Here is a 15,000-nt window from a genome sequence, read left to right as displayed (position 1 = left end):
CTCTCTCTTGCTCTACTGATCTCCTTTCAGTCAGGTCCCTCAGCTCTCTCTCTGCTGATCTCTCCAGTCAGGTCCCTCAGCTCTCTCTCGCTCTACTGATCTCCCTTTTTCAGTCAGGGTCCTCAGCTCTCTCTCTCTCTACTGATCTCCTCTCAGTCAGGTCCCTCAGCTCTCTCTCTGCTGATCTCTCAGTCAGGTCCCTCAGCTCTTTCTGCTGATCTCTCAGTCAGGTCCCTCAGCTCTCTCTCTCTCTCTCTGCTGATCTCCTCTCAGTCAGGTCCCTCAGCTCTCTCTGCTGATCTCTCAGTCAGGTCCCTCAGCTCTCTCTCTCTGCTGATCTCCTCTCAGTCAGGTCCCTCAGCTCTCTCTGCTGATCTCCTCTCAGTCAGGTCCCTCAGCTCTCTCTCGCTCTACTGATCTCCTTTCAGTCAGGTCCCTCAGCTCTCTCTCTGCTGATCTCTCAGTCAGGTCCCTCAGCTCTCTCTCGCTCTACTGATCTCCTTTCAGTCAGGTCCCTCAGCTCTCTCTCTCTCTCTACTGATCTCCTCTCAGTCAGGTCCCTCAGCTCTCTCTCTGCTGATCTCTCAGTCAGGTCCCTCATCTCTCTCTGCTGATCTCTCAGTCAGGTCCCTCAGCTCTCTCTCTCTCTCTCTGCTGATCTCCTCTCAGTCAGGTCCCTCAGCTCTCTCTGCTGATCTCCTCTCAGTCAGGTCCCTCAGCTCTCTCTCTCTGCTGATCTCCTCTCAGTCAGGTCCCTCAGCTCTCTCTACTGATCTCCTCTCAGTCAGGTCCCTCAGTTCTCTACTGATCTCCTCTCGGTCAGGTCCCTCAGCCCCCCGTCTCTCACTGCTGCTCACATGTACATTATCTGACTATATATTGCATTCTGGGAAATGCGGTTCACTTAACCTGCACATAACAACACACTTACCCTGAGTGAACAGGTTCATGGACACAATTGGTCCTGGCTACTGAACACAGCACCCATGTCTTACTATTGTACTGAGGAACTCTTAGTTAAGCGACTTTTTTCAGGTCAATTGTGTAAAATTCCCTCTCCCACCTATGCTACATACTGTGTCTTTAAGGAAACAATGTCAACACTGAAGGACAGGCTTTAGGTGGAAAGTTTTCTAAGCTGTACAACCTGTATAACAGCTTCTTGCAGGAACACAAAGTTAATTCTGAAACAGGTATCAGCCAGTACAGATGGAATATATCTTAGGTGGATAAATAGATCTCCAGGTGAGTGCCTTTAATTATTTTGTTGTGAAATGGAATTGGATATGGTTTGAAGGTGAGAATGAAATAAAAGATAGGCAAATGATCTTACTTTGTGCATATAAACAATTGCTCTAAACAAAAGTATGCCACACCAACGAACCAGGTGTCCAGGATTTATTTCAATTAATCTATAAGTTAACAAATGTTATGAGGATTGATTTTCATGATTGACTGTAACAACATTGAAGCTCCAATTGAGAGCTGCAGCTGCATGCTACTGAATAGAATATGGAGGACCAAAGATGACAGGATAAATGAATTAATAAATTAGATATGGGGGCAGCCGTGGCCTCCCCCAGCCGTGGACACACTTACATGTTCAGGTACACACACACACACACACACACACACACACACACACACACACACACACACACACATGTTCAGATGCACGCACACACACACACACACACACACACACACACTTACATGTCCAGGTACACACACACACACACACACACCCACAGGGAGAGCTTAAACACACTTAGACAGGTACACACACACACACACACACACACACACTCACATACACACACACACACACACTTACATGTTCAGGTACACACACACACACACACACACACACAGTCCAACTTAAGATATTGCGCAGCAATAAAGCAGCTGGGCCTGACAGACTGTGCCCAAGGCTACTCAAGGCCTGTGCTGCTGAACTGGGGGAACCACTGAAGCACATCTTCAATTTAAGCCTACGCCTTGGACAAGTTCCAACACTGTGGAAGACATCATGTCTCACCCCTGTCCCTAAGAAGCCACACCCTAGTGAGCTTAATGAATACAGACCTGTCGCTCTTACATCACATGTGATGAAGACAATGGAGCGATTGGAATGCTCAGACCCCAGGTACGCCATGCACTAGACCCGTTACAGTTTGCTTACCAGGAGAAAGTGGGCGTGGACGATGCCATCACTTATCTTCTACACAGGACACATTCCCATGTTCTTTGATTTCTCAAGTGCTTTTAACACCATCCAGCCCCTCAGATTGGGAGACAAGCTCTTGCAGATGGGTGTGGACGCTCACCTGGTAACCTGGATTACAGATTACCTGACCGAGCGACCACAGTTTGTCAGACTGAAGAACTGTCTCTCTGACACTGTGATCTGCAGCACCGGAGCGCCACAGGGAACTGTGCTCTCTCCAGTCCTGTTCACCCTGTACACATCTGACTTCTGCTACAACACCGAGTCATGCCACATGCAGAAGTTTTCTGATGATACTGCAATTGTGGGGTGTATCAGGAACGGGCAGGAGGAGGAGTACAGGAGCCTGGTGGGAGGACTTTGTGCAATGGTGCAAACTCAATCATCTTCAACTTAACACTTCAAAGACCAAGGAGATGGTGGTGGATTTCCAGGTCTAAGCCCACTCTGCTACCAGTTCACATTGATGGGGTCAATGTGGAGGTGGTTAGCACCTACAAGTATCTGGGTCTCCACCTGGACAATAAACTGGACTGGTCAGCCAACACTGATGCACTCTACAAGAAAGGGCAGAGCAGGCTGTACTTCCTGAGGAGGCTGCGGTCCTTCAATGTGTGCAGTAAGCTCCTCAGGATGTTCTACCAGTCTGTTGTTGCCAGCGTCCTCTTCTATGCAGTAGTATGCTGGGGTGGAAGCACAAGGAAGAAGGATGTGGGGGCGAATTGACAGGCTGGTAAGGAAAGCTGGCTCTGTAGTGGGAGCTGAACTGGAGTGTATCACTTCACTATCTGACAAAAGGACCCTGAACAAACTGATCAACATCTTGGACAATGAGTGTCACCCACTTCCACAGCACTATTGTTAAACAGAAGAGCCTGATCAGCTGGAGACTTTGCTCACTGCCTTGCACAACTGACAGACTGAGAAAGTCATTTGTCCCCAGGGCCATTGAACTGTTCAATGCCTCACTTAAGGGAAGAGGAGAGATAGACTTCTCTGCATAGTCTGTCTGCCTCTTCATCCCCTCCATGTTTGGTACTGCCTGTCCACTAGCCACTTGTACCACTGTCTTTATGCCTCACTGTTTTATGCTATATTAGCACATTAGCACATATGCATAACCCCCTCCATGCCACAGCCGAACTGTGGCCACACTTATACATTTTCTTAAATAGTTAAATATATAGTAGATATATAGACTTTCCTTTACTTTATTTCTGCATTGTTGCACTGTTGACTTAGTTATTTGCACTATCACCATGACCACTATCACCATTGCACTACCACCATGACACTCATTCACACAGAGCACCTTAGAGCACCTTACCATACCTTACTATGCACAGAGAATCACAGGCTCAGTCCCTGCCTCAGTCATTGCAAGCGCCTCTGATTTATTAATCACCACTATGTGGATACTGTTTTAGAATTGATTTAGATTAAGTGTTAGTATAATTTGTAATTTTGTTATTTGTATTTTAGTATATTTTTATATATTGTATTAAGTGTTAGTATAATTTGTATTTTAGTATATTTAGCATATTCTTTATCTTCTACTGTCCTTACTGCTTAGTTGTGTTTTTATATTATATACTTTAATTACTCTTCTGCTGTTAAAGAATGTGTTTGTGTTGTCTGTATGCTGCTGAGACCTTGAATTTCCCCTGGGGATCAATAAAGTATCTATCTATCTATCTATCTATCTACACACACACACACACATGTTCAGATGCGCACACACACACACACACACACACAGGGAGAGCTTAAACACACTTAGACAGGTACACACACACACACACACACACACACACACACATGTTCAGATGCACACACATACACACACACACACACACACACACACACACACACTTACATGTCCAGGTACACACACACACACACACACACACACACACACTCTAACTCACACAGAGAGAGGATTTTGGGCTCACAGATATGCCCTGATAACTCACTCACAAAGAGAGAGGATTTTGGGGTCACAGATCCATCACAATATCACAGGATCCAGTGGTCAGACGACAAATGGGAGCATGTTCAGTGATGTCCATCCCTTTTCCTTTCTCATACTAGAAAAGAGACCTGCATTCCATGCAAAATAACGTTGGGTTAGCTGTAACGTTCACAATGAACTTGAGGCTGCTGAAGTTGGTATGGGCAGAAAATAGTTTTTATAAGATACAAATCATTTTACCCATGCCCCAAGTCATTACAAGTCATTAGTCAAAGGGGCAAAGTCAGAGTCGAGTCTTGAGTCAATAGCATGGAAGTCCAAGTGGAGTTACAAGTCATTTCTAATTTTGTCAAGTCGAGTCTGAAATCATCAAAATCATGTGACTTGAGTCCACACAGCTGATCTCTCAGTCAGGTCACTCAGCTCCCTCTGCTGATCTCCTCAGTCAGGTCCCTCAGCTCTCTACTGATCTCCTCTCAGTCAGGTCCCTCAGCTCTCTCTCTCTACTGATCTCCACTCAGTCAGGTCATCAGCTTTCTCTCTCACTGCTGCTCACATGTACACTATCTGAATACCTAGTGCATTCTGGGAAATGCGGTTCACCTGCACATAACACACTTACCCTGAGTGAACAGGTTCATGGACACAGTTGGTCCTGGCTACTGAACACAGCACCCATGCCTTACTGTTGTACTGAGGAACTCTTAGTTAAGCGACTTTTTCAGGTCAATTGTGTAAAATTCCCCCTTCCACATACTCTACACCTACACCACGTACTGTGTCTTTAAGGAAACAATCTCAATACTGAAGGACGGGCTTTAGGTGGAAAGTTTTCTAAGCTGTACAACCTGTATAACAGCTTCTTGCAGGAACACAGAGTTCATTCTGAAACAGGTATCAGCCAGTACAGATGGAATATATCTTAGGTGGTTAAAAAGATCTCAAGGTGAGTGACTTTTTGCCATTTTGTTGTGAAATGGAATTGGATATGGTTTGAGGGTGAGAATGAAATAAAAGATAGGCAAATGATCTTTGTGCATATAAACAATTGCTCTAAACAAAAGTATAGAGAAGATTGTATACGTAGACTTACAAGATCTTAATTCTTAGAACACTATGAATGGTAGCCAGGGACACAAAATAATGTTTTGTAGCTGCGGACTCAAGGGTTGAATGTTGTCCTTGTGCTGATTTCCTGCTTATCATGTGACCCCATACTGGAACATGTTCCCAGCTTGAGATTTAGAATTGCAGAGCAACCACAATGTGTTATGCTTAAGAAAATACTCTTACTGGCAAAATAGGTGATCAACAATAAATACAATAACAAGTTTGTTAGAAAAAAAATGACACAAAATAAACAAAATTCAAACCAGAATGTTCTGATACATCCCTCAAGTGAAAGGCTAGTTTAGTCCTGTTGATACAATCAAAGGTGAAATACCTAGAATTATTGATCTTGTCATGAATTTTTAACTCTTTCTAGAGCATCCAGGAAGAGAAGGGTTATACCCGTGCATAAAGAAACTATCAAAACCACTACACTGTCACGGTCGGGTCCAGAACCCGGGCCGTCGGAGTGGCAAACTGACTTTTAACCCACTAGGCCACTGAGACTAATGACAAAGAGCAGACAAAGTAAGATTAACTGAGTTTATTTCAGGTTTTAGACACAAAAGCTCAGAAGATCCGAAAAAAAGTCAAAAACAGTCCAAAAAGTTAAATCCAAAAACATCAATCCAAGGCGTAATCCAGAAAATCAAAGTCCAAGAGCCAAGCCAGGGTTCAGATAACAGAGTTCAGTCCGAGGGAGGAAAGGCAAACAAATCCAATAGGAGAATCCAAAGGAGATACCTTAAACAGTCCGGGTCAACACAGAGGTAAAGAATCCACAGGGCAAACACTTCCACAAATTTCCACAAAGGCTTAGAGCTTGAGACACACAGGGTAATCACGAAGACTTAGCAAAGACACAGACAAAGAGCAGGGTTTAAATACACTGACACAATGAGGAAATGAGACATGTGACCAGAGACAATGAGGAACAGGTTAATTGGATAACAAGAGGATTGGGTAACAAGTGACTAGCTAGGGACAGAACAGAAGTTTTTGGCGACATCTAGTGGCCAAAATAGTTAATGCGTGACAGGACCCCCCTCTCTAAGAACGTCTCCTGACGTTCCCTGGACAATCAGGATGTTGGAGATGAAAGTTCTTTTTGAGATCTTTGTCCAGGACATCTCGTGCTGGGACCCAGGAGCGCTCCTCTGGTCCATAGCCTCCCAGTCCACCAGGTACTGGATCCCGCCTGTGAACCCGGGCGGAGTCCAGCAACCGGGCGAATAGTGTAAGTGAGCTGACCATCAATGATCCGGAGGCGGGGGGGGCCTTGGGGATAGGGGCAAAGGGGGAAAACAGGACTGGGCATAACTGGGACACATGGAAAGTGGGATTGATCTTCAGGGACCGGGGCAACTGGAGACGGTAGGTGACTGGGTTAACTCTGTGGGTAACCTTGAAGGGACCGATAAAACGAGGGGCCAGTTTGCGGGATTCCACCCGCAACGGGATGTCTTTAGAGGACAACCAAACCTGCTGTCCAGGTCGGAACTGCAGTGCAGGCCTCCGACGGCGATTGGCCTGACGCTGGTTCCTCTTGGATGTCTGCTGCAGTGACCGTCGAGCTCGCCGCCAGGTCCTCTTGCAACGCTGGACGAAGTGCAAGACAGAGGGAACACTGACCTCCCCCTCTTGTTCAGGGAACAGTGGCGGCTGATACCCAAACTGGGTTTGAAAAGGCGACATCCCTGTGGCTGAAGACTGGAGGGTATTATGAGCGTATTCTGCCCACAACAGTTGAGAGCTCCAGGAAGTGGGGTTGTCGGACACCAGACTTCTCAAAGTAGTCTCCAGCTGCTGGTTGACCCGTTCAGTCTGGCCATTAGACTGAGGATGATACCCAGATGAGAGGCTGGCTGTGGCTCCAATCAGCTTACAAAAGGCCCGCCACACACAGGAGGAGAACTGGGGACCCCTGTCCGAGACGATGTCCTGGGGGAGGCCAAAAACTCGAAAAACATGGAGAAAAACAAGCTTAGCAGTCTCAAATGCTGTAGGCAGCTTGGGCAAAGGTATGAAACGGCAGGCTTTAGAAAATCTATCAACAATAACCAGAATAACACTGTTACCTTCAGAAACTGGTAAACCGGTGACGAAGTCCATGGACAGATGAGACCAAGGGCGATGAGGGATGGGGAGGGGATGCAGAAGACCTTGTGGACGTTGATGTTGGTTCTTACTCTGGACGCACACAGAGCAGCTGGCCACAAAAGCCTTGATGTCTTTTAACATATCAGGCCACCAGAAACGTCTCTGGAGAAACTCACAGGTCCTCTGGGACCCAGGATGGGCAGTGAGGTGGGATGAATGGCCCCATTGAAGAACCTGGGACCTTACAATCCGGGGCACATACAGCAGTCCTCTTGGACCAGTTCCAGGATCTGGGTGTTTCAGAAGTGCCTTCTTCACAATTGCCTCAATTCCCCAGTGGATAGGTGCCACTATTCGTTTAGCAGCAATTATGGTTCTCACCTCATCATCTTCCCGACTTGAGGGAAGGAATTGCCTAGAGAGTGCATCTGGCTTCTTGTTCTTGGTTCCAGGGCGGTATGAGAGTGTGAAATCAAAACGAGTGAAGAACAGTGCCCACCGGGCTTGACGGGGGTTCAGGCGTTTGGCTTGTTGGAGGTATTCCAGGTTCTTGTGGTCAGTCCATACCAAGAATGGATGCTGGGCCCCCTCCAGCCAGTGTCTCCATTCTTCTAGGGCACGCTTTAACTGCCAATAGCTCTCTATCTCCAACATCATACCTGGTCTCGTATTAGTCAAACGGTGGGACATGAAAGCACAAGGATGCAGCTTTCCATCCGATGAGCGTTGAGACAGGACAGCACCTATCCCGACATCTGATGCGTCCACCTCAACAATGAATGGCAATGTTGGATCGGGCAGCGTCAGAATGGGGGCAGAGGAAAAGCTTTGCTTCAGCTTCTTGAATGCCTTATCCGCCTCCTGAGTCCAAACGAAGGGCACATTATTTTTCTTAGTCAGCCTGGTAATGGGAGCAGCCACAGAACTGAAATTTCGGACAAATTTGCGATAGAAATTTGCAAACCCCAGAAATATTTGGATCTCCTTGACAGACCTAGGAGTAGCCCAGTTACTCACTGCTCGTGTCTTCTTAGGATCCATTTCAACACTGCCTTCCCTGATGATGAATCCGAGGAAGGAGACCTCAGTGGTGTGGAATTCACACTTCTCTGGTTTAACAAAGAGAGAATTCTTGAGCAACCTCTGGAGAACCTGACGCACATGATGGTGATGCTCGTGTAAGGACTTTGAGAATATTAAAATATCGTCCAGGTACACAAACACAAATTGGTTAATCATGTCCCTGAGAACATCATTGATTAGGGCCTGGAAGACTGCAGGGGCGTTGGTTAGCCCAAAGGGCATCACTTGGTACTCATAATGACCAGATGGGGTGTTAAACGCAGTCTTCCATTCGTCTCCTTGGCGGATTCTGACAAGATGATACGTGTTGCGCAGATCCAGTTTTGAGAAGATGGTGGCTCCCTGAAGTAGGTCAAAAGCAGTAGACATCAGAGGCAGAGGGTAGCGATTACGAACGGTGATCTTGTTGAGACCCCGGTAGTCAATACATGGGCGTAAACCTCCATCTTTTTTACCCACAAAGAAGAACCCTGCCCCTGCTGGAGAAGTAGAGGGGCGAATAAAACCAGAGGCCAGGGCATCCATGATGTAGGCATCCATTGCCTTACGCTCAGGTAAAGAAAGAGAGAAGATACGGCCGCGTGGAGGAGCGGTGCCAGGCAGGAGTTCAATGGCGCAGTCATAAGGCCTATGGAGTGGAAGAGTAGATGCTCTTTTCTTGCTGAACACCTCCTTCAAGTCCAGATACTCAGCGGGGACATGGGATAACTCGGAGGGATCTATAGACTCTGGCTGAAAGGAAGGGCTTGCAAAGAGGCATGTAGCGTGACACGTGGGGACCCCATTCAAGGATAACACCTCGACTCCAATCTATGTGAGGATTGTGGCGGTTTAACCAAGGGAAACCTAATACCACTGGGAATTCAGGGGAGCTTATTAGATGCAACGCTATCTCATCTTGGTGATTCTCAAATCATGAGACGCACAGAGGATGTAACAGAAGTCACCACCCCTGGACCAAGAGGGTGGCCATCTAAGGCGGTGACAGAGAGAGGGACATCAAGAGGGACTTGAGGAACGTTGAGTCTGTTAACAAGGTTGGCATCAATAAAGTTTCCAGCAGCACCAGAATCTACCAAGGCATGGCAAGAGTACACTTCTTCTGCCCAAGAGATTTTAATGGGAAGGTAGACACCAGCACCGGGTAATTCGGGAGAAAAGGTGGCTCCCGTCACAGCCCTCCCTCTGCTGGACGGGACTGGTCTTTTCCCAAGAGATCTGGGCAGGAAGCTCTGAAGTGACCAGGCTTGCCACAGTAAATGCAGCATCTCTCCCTTCTGTGCCGATCCTTCTCAGCCTGAGACAAGCGAGCACGTCCAATTTGCATTAGCTCAGGATCATCTGTGGGGATTGCAGACTGTTGCCAGAGAGGAGGTGGCCCCTCGGATGTAACTGGATAACTGGTACGGTTCCGGTTATGTTCCCGGAGCCGACTGTCTAAACGTATTGCGTGGGCAATCAGGGACTCAAGGTTGTTGGGACAGTCAATTGACGCCAGGCCATCTTTCAAAGCTTCAGATAGCCCATTCATAAAAGCTGACACAAGTGCTGGCTCATTCCAGCCACTGTCAGCTGCTAGGGTTCGAAAAGTGATGGCATAATCAGCTACACTGTTCCTCCCCTGGCGGAGATTTAAGAGTTGTCTTGCAGACCCCTGACCTGTGGCAGATTGATCAAAAACACGCAGCATGCCATCAGAGAATGTTTTGAAATTCGAGCACTCAGGGCCTTGTTTCTGCCAGATGGCTGTAGCCCAGGCACAGGCCTTATCAGTCAGGAGAGTAACCACATAAGCAATTTTAGCCCTATCCATAGGATACATAGAAGGTTGCAATTCAAAAGTCAATTGGCACTGGGTCAGGAACCCCCGGCATTGGCCCAGAGCACCGTCATACCTCCGAGGTGTAGGAAGCCGAGGTTCAGAACCCGGAGGTGGACCTGGAGCAGGAGCAGGTGGGGGAACCAGAGGTTGTGGACCAGCAGGTGGAGCAGTAGGAGGAGCTGATGGTTGTAGTGGAGTCAAGCTCTGAACTGTTTCATAGAGTTGCCTTAGAATTTGGTCATGGCGACTTAAAACATTATGTTGATTTGCCAATGCTTGCCCATGTATGTCCATTGTTGCACCAAAGCTATTCAAGGCAGCCATTATTTTTTCAAACTCAGTGGGAACAACGTTAAGGGAACTTGATGCTTCTGCTGAGTCAGTCATGGCTAAGTCTTCTGTCACGGCCGGGTCCAGAACCCGGGCCGTCGGAGTGGCAAACTGACTTTTAACCCACTAGGCCACTGAGACTAATGACTCAAGTGCAGAGCAGACAAAGTAAGATTAACTGAGTTTATTTCAGGTTTTAGACACAAAAGCTCAGAAGATCCGAAAAAAAGTCAAAAACAGTCCAAAAAGTTAAATCCAAAAACATCAATCCAAGGCGTAATCCAGAAAATCAAAGTCCAAGAGCCAAGCCAGGGTTCAGATAACAGAGTTCAGTCCGAGGGAGGAAAGGCAAACAAATCCAATAGGAGAATCCAAAGGAGATACCTTAAACAGTCCGGGTCAACACAGAGGTAAAGAATCCACAGGGCAAACACTTCCACAAATTTCCACAAAGGCTTAGAGCTTGAGACACACAGGGTAATCACGAAGACTTAGCACAGACAAAGAGCAGGGTTTAAATACACTGACACAATGAGGAAATGAGACATGTGACCAGAGACAATGAGGAACAGGTTAATTGGATAACAAGAGGATTGGGTAACAAGTGACTAGCTAGGGACAGAACAGAAGTTTTTGGCGACATCTAGTGGCCAAAATAGTTAATGCGTGACATACACAGGCTGCATCTTCAAGGTGTTCAGTTCAAAACAATAGGTGGTAAAGTTTTCTCAGGGACAGACAAACAAAAACAAAATCAAGTCTAAACTGGGCTGCTGGTAATTCTATCTTCTCTTCCTTGAACTCAAACACTTCTCTTCGAAGTTCTAAAATAGAACCAATCACAATTCTGCCTCTAAAACAGATCCATAGTTGGAGATGTATGGACACAGAGATCGCCATTCTGCTCTTAAATTAAACTGCTATTAATAAGGCTACAAATTGGACTCCATACAAACATTACATACACATGTTACATACAGACACCTCCAAACCTGCAACTCATAATTAGTAAACAAAGGAACTGACAGTTTTGAGTTTTATTCTCTTGTCATTTCCTTGAGTCTCAAACACTCCCTGTAGAGAACTGGCCGAACTTGTTCTGTATCAGGAGGTTAAGTTGTGTTGATATGACAACTCATCTTGTTATGAACGTTTAACTCTTGCTTCCTTATTCAGTTGTGTCTCTTCTAGTTGTATTATAGCATGCACTGCATGAATGAAAATAACACTGATGTCAGAATCCAGGTCTCACTCTTCCTCTCTCTTTGTCTTCCCTCTAATTGTGTGTATGTGCATGTGCATGCTGTGTGTGTGTGTGTGTGTGTGAGTGTGTATATGTGCATGTGCATGCTGTGTGTGTGTGTGTGTGTATATGCTCTGTGTGTCTGTATGTTAGTGTGTTTTAAGGAGGCGTGTGAGCGACCGAGGTGGCCAATCAACCAAGTTGGGATGTGGGCTAGGTCATGCAGGTGGAAAATAACTCACAGGAGATGTTATCAGATCATGAGTGAGACTATTTTTACTTGTCCAACCAGTTTTAAAAAAAAAAAAAAAAGTAATAACAGTAAAAAAAAAACTACACAAACAAAATAAACCCAGATTCCAAAAGACATCTCAGTCAATATAAAATCAATGCAGTAATGACTCTCTACACGACTCTCTGTAACGCCTTACAGAAGGAGAGCCAGGCTTCTCTCTCAATACCCAAAAGGGTAAGTGAGCCACGTCCTTAAATAGTCCCACCCCCTACTACAAACTGGCCAGAACTGGTATGCCACACCAATGAACCAGGTGTCCAGGATTTATTTCAATTAATCTATAAGTTAACAAATGTTATGAGGATTGATTTTCATGATGATTGACTGTAACAACATTGAAGCTCCAAATGAGAACTGCAGCTGCATGCTACTGAAGAGAATATGGAGGACCAAAGATGATAGGATAAATAAATAAATAAACTATATGTACCGCAAAATATGACTGCCGCTCAGTCCTGTACATCCTTTCCGTGAAAATAAATCACACTAATCAATTTGTCTCCATCTTTTACTCCATCCCCCACTCTTGAAACTTTTGTGTATGCTTGTTTGGCATGCCTGTGTGTGTGCGGCTGCACAGAAAGTAGTCTAGTGGTGCTGAAAAGGTGAATAGATTGTAGAATAGCCAAAGAACTTGTAGCATTGTTATAAAACCTTTAAAATCTCCAAACAATCACAAGTAGGGCAGTTCATCACAGTTCATCCATTGCAACTGGATTGATGAAAGGTCACTTACACCTGTAGGCTACATTGTATTTGGGAAAAGCAAACGGTATCAGCATAATGTTATAATGTATTTTTATTTATTTATGTATGTATTTATTTATTTATTAATAAACAAAAACATCTCTGTCAGTTCCATGCCGTTTTCAACAGATATCAAAAACAAAGGTCATTTTTGGATAGATGGATTTTTTGTGAATGTTTCTTCTTCTGCATAAGATTTTAGTCATCTTTAGTTCATGTGATACTTTATTGTCAATGCACAAATTAAGTAACAGTAGTCTAAAACGAAATGCTGTTTTACATCTAACCAGTGGTGCAAATAACTGACATGTCCAAATGGGCCTTGATGAAATGCGTCGCTAGACTGTTCATACACATTTTAACGGGCCAAAGTTGAAGAGCTGTTGTCCGTTGTTGTTCGTGCAAATATACTGACTCATGTTCCCTTGCATTGTGTAACTGAGGTCCATGGCTTGTCTGGCTTTCACCAGACCAAGCTCAATCTTTTAAGAAATCAAAAAATAATGTTATTTTTGTTAAAATATAATTGTTTAATTTTCCGATTGAGATATCCACACTCTGGCTATTCTAAATGCAAAAATGCATCAGGGAGTTATGACAAAACTGTAACTAACAAACTAGATCCTAATAGAAAACTGTTAGCTTCCCTAAGCTACAGGTAGGCCTATAAGGTAGGCCTATTTACAACATAAATTGTCAATACTATTGACTCAATAGGCTATGCTGGCGACACAAATAAAATCTCCTTTGGAAACCAATGGCTTACGCCTTACAGTATCAAGCAGACTTAAACTGCCATATTGTGCGAAAAGTTGTAATAAAATTCACGTAGCTCCATGAGTCAAGGAAAGCGCGAATGAAGTAGCCACTTCTAAATGGGATCCACTACACAGTAGCTTAAGGTGTGTTGCTAAAGCAGCCATAATGAAATGAAGATGTCATTGTTTGGATACTTCACACACACGTGCTTTTTAATCTCACAGACTACAACTACCAAGCTGGAATCAAAGCACATCGATTCCCCCTCACACCCTGCATGCACTTCAAACAAATAAACAGGCGCCTCAGTCTCACGATGTATAGGCAAACTGTATCAGACCGGTGTAACGTTGGTAAATCTTCCATTGCACAGAATGATTTTTGTAGCACGTGCAACAAATGACAGTCGAAAGATACAATTACAGTGCTGCTATTAATTTGCTTGGTATAATCGCATTTATAGTTTTCTACAAATGCAATCAAATTGGCCTCCATCACTCAACCAACGCTAACGGCAACATTATTGTACCTAGGTCCTTATTGATATTATAAGATTAACGTACCTGACGTTCTCTGCGGTAAACTACAGTCCTTGTAGGAAGCGTCCATTGTTTTTCCAACCCACTTTTAACTTCCAACAAAATTACGTCTCACTGCAATGATGCACCATCTAGTGGACAAACGACTACTTATCGCCAATACTGGAAATGCAGCCATGATGATGATGATGAATATTTGGCTTTCTTTTAACCCTTTAGGCGCCAGAGGTTTTTTTCCGAAACGTTCGATTTTGACATCTTCATTTCAAAAGGCTATATCTTAAAAGTGATAAGAGATAAAGACTTTCTGTAAATTAGAGGAATATTAAGGAGGACCCAAAGTGTATGTAGGGATTAAATGTTTATATCTAATTTGCATATTATGACGTCATATGTTGGCGGCCATCTTGGATTATAGAATTTTCATGAAAAGTCGTATGTTTGAATGATAAAATGCACCACTTCTTTCCCCCCAAAATGTCCCTCACCTTCTGTATGCTATATTGCACAATACTGAATGCTCAGGTAAATACTAAGTAGTAAACAAACTATGTAAATCATTACTAATAAATGGCAGAAACAAACCAAATGCATGTAGCGGTAGCTTTTTTTGCTGTAGAGATTTTCCATTTACTACATACAGTAGGCACTCTGATTCCATGTATGGGGCACATATATATTATTCAGATGACACACAAACACAAGTAGACAAGACCTGTTTAGTTCAAAGCTCACTTGCCGCGGCAAGGCACAGATCAGGAGGAGATGACCGA

The 15,000-nt window shown here is 44.7% G+C and overlaps 2 protein-coding genes across 2 annotated transcripts in view; both read left to right on the top strand.

The window, feature by feature from the left end:
* Positions 1-15,000, top strand: part of LOC125297248 (NACHT, LRR and PYD domains-containing protein 3-like) — a 246,988-nt gene that overhangs the window by 140,709 nt on the left and 91,279 nt on the right.
* Positions 5,110-15,000, top strand: part of LOC125297410 (E3 ubiquitin-protein ligase TRAF7-like) — a 24,727-nt gene continuing 14,836 nt past the window's right edge. The window contains exon 1 of the mRNA XM_048247784.1: positions 5,110-5,145. The gene's annotated coding sequence lies outside the window, so the exon portion shown is untranslated. The remainder of the gene's footprint in view (positions 5,146-15,000) is intronic.

This window comes from Alosa alosa, chromosome 7 (assembly GCF_017589495.1).
Source record: "Alosa alosa isolate M-15738 ecotype Scorff River chromosome 7, AALO_Geno_1.1, whole genome shotgun sequence".
NCBI lineage: Eukaryota > Metazoa > Chordata > Actinopteri > Clupeiformes > Clupeidae > Alosa > Alosa alosa.
Note: the sequence above shows the minus strand (reverse complement) of the source record. Positions and strands in the feature narration are given on the sequence as shown.